We start from the raw sequence: 8,781 nt of genomic DNA on the forward strand, positions 1-8,781 counted from the left end.
ACTGCTCAATTATCTCAGGGAGAACTTCAACAAAGAGATAGGAAACATAAAAATGGAGATAGAAAACAAAAACGAACCAGTCTGAAATAAAGAATACAAAAACCGCAATGAAGAATGTTAGAGGGAATCAACAGTAAGTTAGATGAAGCTGAGGATTGAATCAGCAATTTAGAAGATAAGGTAGCAAGCAGAAAATACCCAATCAGAACAGCAAAAAGAAAAAGAGTACAGAAATATATATGAGGAGGCCGGCCTGGTGGCTCAGGCGGTTAGAGCTCCGTGCTCCTAACTCCGAAGGCTGCCGGTTCGATTCCCACATGGGCCAGTGGGCTCTCAATCACAAGGTTGCCGGTTCAACTCCTCGAGTCCTGCAAGAGATGGTGGGCTCTGCCCCCTGCAACTAAGATTGAACCCGCACCTTGAGCTGAGCTGCCTCCTGGATGGCTCAGTTGGTTGGAGCGTGGGCTCTCAACCACATGGTTGCCAGTTTAATTCCTCGAGTCCCACAAGGGATGGTGGGCTGCGCCCCCTGCAACTAGAAACAGCAACTGGACCTGGAGCTGAGCTGCGCCCTCCACAACTAAGACTGAAAGGACAACAATTTGAAGCTGAATGGCACCCTCCACAACTAAGATTGAAAGGACAACAACTTGACTTGGAAAAAAGTCCTGGAAATACACCACACTGTTCCCCAATAAAGTCCTGTTCCCTTTCCTCAACAAAAATCTAAATATATATATGGAGAGTTTAAGGAATATATATATGGAATATTGCTAGGCCATGAAAGGGAATAATGGAATATTGCTAGGCCATGAAAGGGAATGGGTTTTTGGCATCTGCGGCAGCATGGGTGGACCTGGATGATGTTGTGCTGAGCGGAGTATGTCAGACAAAGACACGTGCAATGTGATTTCGCTTATATGTGGATTCTAAAGAACAAAATAAACAAACAAAACAGGAAAAAATTCATAGATACAGAGAACATTTTGATGATTGCCAGATTGGAGGGATATTGGGGTGAAAAAAGTGAAGTCATTAAGAATACAAATTGGTAGTTATAAAATAGTCATAGGGATGTAAAGTAGCATAGGGAATATAGTCAGTAATATGTAATAACTATGTATAATGCCAGGTGGGTACTACTAGTCAGGGGGATCACTTCTTAAATTATATAAATGTCTAACCACTATGCTGTACATTTGAAATTAATATAAAATAATATTGAATGTCAACTGTAACTGAAACATTTAAAAAGGAGGTAAACCTTTAAAGGGAATAAAAGTTTCAAATTTTCAGGTATAAAACAAGTCACGGGGACGTAACGTACAGCATAAGGAATATAGTCAATTACATTGTGATAGCATTGTACAGTGTCAGATGGTTCCTGGACTTGTCATGGCGATCACTTCTTGTGGTACACAAATGTTAAATAACTATGGTGTACACTTGAAATCAATATAATATTGTATGTTAGCTATGTTTTAATAAAAATATTTTTAAAATAATGTTTTTAAGTAAATGTCAAAATATGGGGGGAAATCCTAAGGAAAAACATACCAGCTATTTTTGAGGAAGTTGGTCTCCGGTTCCAGAGTATTTAAAGTATTAAAGATCTGATTTCAGCACCCATGTTTATAATGTTTGAAACCTCATGAAAAAATGAGAAGGTGCCAGAATAAATGACTCAAAAGCAATAATTGTTTTCTATTTTCCAGCCCAAAACCTTGGTCTCATTTTCCCTCAACCAAGCCTGTACATTCTGCTCTCCCAGCCTCTATCCATTCCTTCCTTTCCTACAGCCATCGACTTCAAATTCTCTCCTTTCACCATTGGTCTTCTTAACTCAATCTCAATCCACTGGACCCTAGGAAAACTATTTTTTAAAAAGTCATTTCTGTTAATATTCCTTTCTCCCTCAATAAAATTAGTCAGTTGTTTACTTTCAAAGACCAAATGTAAAAGTGCTTTCCCCTAGCAGTCAATCAGATAACAGAAACTTATTGAGTATCTACTATGTGCTTGACACCATGATAAATTCTGGCATTCAAGACCCTGTTAAAAAACAAAATTCAACTGAATAAACTTGAAGATCTAATTGGTTTTGATAAGCGATTCAAGAATTGGGCAGCATCCCAGCTAGCAACTAGGAGCGAACTCTGAGGAGTTCTACAAAATAAAAGGTTTTTATAGGAAGAAGAGTGGTGCAAGGGAACCATTAACAAAAGGAAGAAAAGGATTATATTTATACCAGGACATCTTTGAAGAGGAGGGAACAAATGGCAAAGGGTTTTATCATGCAGATTGCCTCTTCGTTCTATGGCGAATGGAAAGGGCCCACATGACAGACTACCTCATTAGTATTTACTAGAAACTTACAGACAGGTTGATTTAGATTATATTTCTGGGAAAGGTTGAAACAGCAATTAGGTCAGTTATTAAATCTAGTTTTGTATCATGGGCTTTAGTACAAGTGACGCCATTTTGGACATGTGGTTCTCTCTATAACAAAACCCCTAACAACACAATTTACAAGCCTTAATGATTTGAGTCTTTATCCAAAGACCAATTGGGAGCCATGATGGTTTCCAAGCAGAGGAAAGTGACATGGCTGGAATAAATTATTGATTCAAAATCAGAGGAGGGCATAGTGGGGAAAAAAGGAAAACTGGCTAAGCAGTGTTTACAATGCTGCAGGGGACAGAAAGTAGTCACCTGGGCTGGAGTGGTAGTAGTGGCAATGAAGAGAATTGATGGATTAAAGGGATATGAGGAGGTAAAACCAACCCAACTTGGTGATGAATTGGATTGAGGAAGGGGGGCTGAAGAAGAGGGAGGTGACAAGATCAACTCCTAAATTTCTAATTGCATAATAGACTAGAGGGTTTTCTCAATCACCAATTAAAATTGAGATGACCTGAGGCAAGAGGAAATGTCAAGTAGGCTACTGGATTTCTAGGTCTGGAGCTCCAAGGAGAGGTCTGGGCTGGGGTTTTTTAAAAGACATAGAGTGAGATGAAAACGGCCTATGGCTGAGCCAGAATGAATTCTAATATCGAATAACCAGGTGGAAGAGGATGAGCTTCCCACAGCAACAATGGCAGTAACTCATAATACTTGATGCTGACTCCATGTCACGCACTGTTGTTCTATGTATGTATGTATGTATGTATGTATGTATGTATGTATGTATGTATTGTATGTATGTATCTATCTATCTATCACCTATATTATAAAATTTAATTCTTACAATAACCCTATAAGGTAGGTACTATTAGGATCTCTGTTTTACAGAGCTCGGTCTCCCAAACACCGTGCTCTGAAGGTACAGCTCTGAAATTGGGGGAGAACCAAGCATGTGTGATATCATAGTAGTTTAAAGAAGCATTTGAAGGTGGGAGCTGTCAACAGTGTTAAATGTTATTCAAAGGTAAAATAAGGTAAGAAGTGAAAATGTCCTCTGGATTCAGTAACATGGAAGCCATTGTAAGCTTAGAAAGCGCTGCTTATGTAGCAATATGGGGGCGGAATCCAGACTGGAGTGTGCTAAGGAATACGTAGGATAAGAGAGCAGGGAGAGAACAAGTACAGACAAATCCACCAAGAAGTTGGGCTGTGAGGTGTGGGCAGAGAAACCAGTGGCAGCAGGACAAGGGTGTGGCAAGGTGCCTGGCAGAGGGAGGCAAGTGCAGGCTGGCATCCAGGCAGGTTCTGCACTCAATCTGTAAACTGTGGCCGAGGGCTGTGGCCTGGAGGAAGGGGTACTTTATCCAATGTGGTCAGCCCTCTTTTTGCAATTTATCTATCTGGGGGTGCACTTTCTGATACCTATGAAAGTGTTATATCTGTCAGCAGCAGCTGTGCCAAAGGAGGAGGTGAATCAATGGGACTTTTTAAAAATTATTATTATTAGCTTCAAGTGTACAAAACAATGTAATAGTTAGACATTTACACCCCTCACAAAGTGATAACCCCCTCCCCCAATCTACTACCCCTCTGACATCGTATATAGCATTACAAATCCACTGACTTTATTAATGGGCTTTTTTCAAAGAGAGAGAGACATATACCTATATATAATTCTCACACTGGTGAGAATAATCTGGTTAAGAGAATGTGGTTAAATTAACAGGAAGGATAAGTGGTAGTTAATAGGGGGAACCGGGCCTATTCTTTTGTACCAGAAAGAAAAGTAGGGGTAGCATGTCCACTAACTTAGGTGTGATAGAAATCACTTTATGGAAAGCAACTTTATGTCTGAGCGAGCTCTCTTTCTGCTAGGGTGAAAGATAATTTACCTTGCAGATTCCTAGATTGTCTCTACTCTCAGGGCTGTACCATTTAAGGTCTTCGGATCATTGGGTTTTGGTCCACATAATTTCCCCAGAAATATCACTATCATTGCCTCTGTGATCCTCCTGCTGCCTCCAAGCTGTGCCTGGGGCCCAGGAATGTTTGGGACAGTGTCTCTGCTCTGATCATCTCTGTCAAGACGAACCATACAGCCACTACACCTTGAGTCCTGCCTGCTCTTCCCTGATGCATTGCCAGGAAAAAGATCTCAGATGCTCTCTGCTGCGGGGTCCACAGAATTTTCTCTCTCCTTTCACCGACCCCCAAACTAAGTGAGGGGGACAATGCAGTGCTGCTCTTTCTCTTGTTTTTCCAAAATATTTCATCTAAGCCCTCACACCTTCCCTATATCGGCTAGCTTTTGCTGTATAACAAACCCCCAAAACTTAGTGTCTTGCAACCTACATGTAATGACAAGTGGGGAAAAGAAGGAGGAGGGACACACGCTAGAATGGGGTTAATTTATTTATTTAATATCTAATCAATTTATTTAGCAATATGCAATAGCAAAAAACAAAGGCAATTAATAGAATATGCTAATGTCAGAAAGTAAAGATGGTTAAGACTAAACTATATACATTGATAAAATGTCATGTCAAAGGAGTACAAAGAGATCCCAACATATGTTTACTATTGATCAAATCACTTGGCTAAATACACAAATAACATCAGTAAGGAGTATCCAAAAGCAGTAATAAATTCTATAACATAGCAATTATTACAGTAGATGCCGAAAGCTCACCAAACTGGGGGAGAACAGCACTGGAAAAGTCATAAATCAAAACCTTGCCAGGTCTGTAGCTGAGAGAAACTCAGGTGTCTCCTACACTGCAGCTTGCTAGCTCCCAAGAATGTTGCTGCTGTTGCCATTGTTGTTGTTGTTGTTGTTGTTGGAAGTTAAGACGTCTTCTGATGTTGTAAGCTGCAAGCTGCACACAAGTTTTCTAGATGCTAACAAGTTCTCAAGAAGGCTAACCATGGGAACAGCACTGGAGAGGTCGGGAACCAGCCAGGCCTCACTAAATTCGCGGCTGAAAGTCAGGACCTCCCCTCATGTCGTAAGCTGCATGTTGCTGGAAGTCTTTAAAATGTTAGAATGATGAAAAATCACCAAGGGCAAATGACCAAATGACAAAATAATAATAATTACACTGTCAACTGAGGTCTGTCTTATATATTTTCTCAGATGTACCTTAGAGCCAAGTTTCTTGTTCCTGACTCCCCCTCCCGGAAAGGCCAGTTCCGGCAGGGTCCGGCAGTTAATGATAAAAAAAAGAAAACATATTACTTATCCGGCTGAAGGTCTAGTTCATCCGGACAAGCAATATCTACTGTTCTTGCTTGGGGCCATCAGCCCAAGGTCTTCCAAAGCCTGGCAACGTGCCTGTCACGTCGTCCTGATATAACTTAGCTACTTCTTCACTTCATCTGCTGATATGGGTAAAACAGACAGAACAAAGAGGGAATTCTCTCAACCCCTGATTAAGAATTTTTTTTAACCCTAAGCTAGCCGTCACCTCACCGCACAGACAGAACAGCAAACATCATCTCTTATCTCCCCTGCTCGGGAGAATGAGACCAAAGGGGGAAATTACTCAACCCCTAATCACAGCACAAACAGAAACAGAAAAGACAGAAAAGCGACCTCATCTCATGTCTCCCTGCTCGGGAGAATGTGGCACAGAAAGCAAACATCTTATATCTCCCCTGCTTTGGAGAATGAGACCAAAGGGGGGGAAAAAGCAACTTCATCCCGTGTCTCCCCTGCTCGGGAGAATGACACTCAGAAAGCAACATCATCTCATATCTCCCCTGCTTGGGAGAATGAGACCAAAGGGGGAATTTACTCAATCCCTGATCACAGCACAGAAATCACCTGACATGCAGGAACAGATAAAAGCTAATAGACAAAACCTCACATCAAACAATGAAGGCAAATTTTCTTTAACATCTACCCTGCACTACATCTGTTGTTACTCACAATTCTGTGGGTCAGCTAGGTGGTTTTTCTGGATTGGGTCAACTCGATTGCACCCAATCGATTGGAGGGTGTAGCATCTTTCTATTCAACTCGATTGGGTCAACGCGATTGGACCCTCGATTGGAGGGTGTAGCATCTTTCTATTCAAAGTGTGGTCCTCAGACCAGCAGTACCCAGAAATGTATTAGAAATGTAGACTCTCTGGCCTCACCCTAGGCCTAATGAGTCAGTTTCTGCATTTTGACAAGATCCCCAGGAGGTTTATGTATACAGTAACATTTGAGAAGCACTGGTCTAGGATATCCTATCTCACCTGTCCGGTGGTTGGCATACTGGTTGGTCTGGGCAGCAGGGGGCTAGGGGGCGCTCAGCTGAGAAGGCTTATTCTCTGATCCACGTGGCTAGCCTAGGATTCTTCATATGGTGATTTCAGGGTTCCCAAGGGCAGTAATAGGGCAATCCCCACAGTGGAAGTTTGTTTTCAAGCCTCTGCTTGTGTCATATTTGCTACTGTCCCATTGGTCAATGCAAGTCACAAGACCATCCCAGAATCGGTGTGGTTAGGCATTGCCGAAGGAGGAGGAGAGAGGAGGGGAAATTTCTGTGGTTATTTTTGAAACCTACCACACTTCTCTACTGGAATTTAGCCTTTTGGGAAGAAACATCAGTGACCTTTTGCATTGTGCTCAGCCACATCCCTCTACTCAAGTGAGCACAGAGCCACCTACTTGCTTAAAAGAGGGGAGGAGGGAAAAGCAAAAACATAGGGAAGGAAGAAGTTGTAATTAATATTGGAAAATAATACCTTTGCCACAAAGGAGAAAATGGATGCAAACGTAAGTGGATATATGGGTCTGATAGTGGAAAAGTGAGACATTGTCTAATACAGTTTCATTTTCTCTATAAAGTAGGAGGTAAAGTCACCTGTTGAGAACGGGGAGGGCAACGAGAGTTATCAGAGGTCTGAAGAGAGTAGATCTATCCTCCAAGAAGGTTTGAAATAGTCATAATTTAATTTGAGACTGGAAATTGACATGGAAAGTATAGGATTTCGGGGACCATTTGAGGTTAATGATTATGACATTATCTTGATGCCAGTCTGTCCTGTGTGGAATCTGTTTGCAACAGAGTTTGCAGGCACAGAGAAAGCCAAAAGCAGAGTTTGACAAATGAAAAGACAAAGCACCAGGGAGTTTAGGTTATTGGTAGAAGTATTATTAAAATAATGATCTGGGGGTTTTGTTTTGTTTTGTTGTTGTTGTTGTTGTTTTTGCTGAATATGAAAACTTGAGAAGAAAGTTGGGGTAGTGGTCAATGAGGTTGGAGAGCAGAGAAGATTTGAACAAGTGGCTGAATGGAGAGGGAATTGTGGACAGAAAATGGATGCTTGAGCTAGTGATTTCGGAAGTGGAGTAGTTTCTGTGATGAAGCAGAGGAGAGGAGATCTTTTGGAGATGTTCTCGCTTTTCCAATTTGAACACCTTCCGCTGGTGGAGATGAGATTTGCTTTCTATTAATATCTTCCATTAACCTTACAACACCTTCCCCAAAGGGGTTTTCATTATCCTGCTGAAATAGAGCAAAAATTATCCTTTTTCGTTCTCTTTTGGATTTCAGGAACTCTGAGCTTATTCTGCCTCTTGGACTTCCTGTCACTTTTCCATCCATCCTTGAGTATATGTCCCTCCTTGTGGGTCCTTTTAAACACTGAGCTCCGGAGAAACTCCACCGTCTTCCCACTCTGATTCTGTAATTGTTTTTTTCTCATGTGTTTCAGAATAGGTTTCGTTATGATGCAGTAACAAATGACCCGCAAAAATCTCAACACCAGGAGGTACGGAGGCACTAAAAATCATCACATTTTACAAATGAGTAAGCAGATCCTCAGGATGTCTGTAAAATGTACACGCCCCTCAGGGGGCAAAACCCTAAGGAACACAACACTTAAAATTTCACAAACTCTACGCCTTGACAATTAAATGTGCCGCGTGAATGCAGTAGTTCCTCAGATTCCCTTGGACCACCATGCAAGGTGCAATCGTGTATCTTTATCTTAGTGGAGGAGTTCTCCATCCAGAACTCAGTATACTAGGGCTGATTCGGGCTCTGGATGTAGATAGCGAGCAGGGCCTCCGCTGTAGTGTGGTGGCGAGTCTGCCTATGATAGAGATGGCCAGGCAGGACACATCAAACAGAAGAGGCAATAGAGTCCTCCGGGTGGGGTCCACAACCCGTCACTGTGTACATTCCGTACACACGAGCCCCTCCCTTGCCTGAAGTTAATTCATGAAGACTTGACTTCATTGCACAGGGGTTAAGGAAAGGTGGGGTCTGGCTCAGGGCGCCCCAGCTGGCGCCCCCACCCCACGGGAACTCCACCCAGATTTGGCCGAGCCTTGGGCGAACCTGGGCGTGTAGGGAGGCGGGGAGAAGCTGCCGGGTTGAAGGCG

Source organism: Rhinolophus sinicus, chromosome 18, assembly GCF_057876585.1.
Source record: "Rhinolophus sinicus isolate RSI-liver-muscle chromosome 18, RSI-T2T, whole genome shotgun sequence".
NCBI lineage: Eukaryota > Metazoa > Chordata > Mammalia > Chiroptera > Rhinolophidae > Rhinolophus > Rhinolophus sinicus.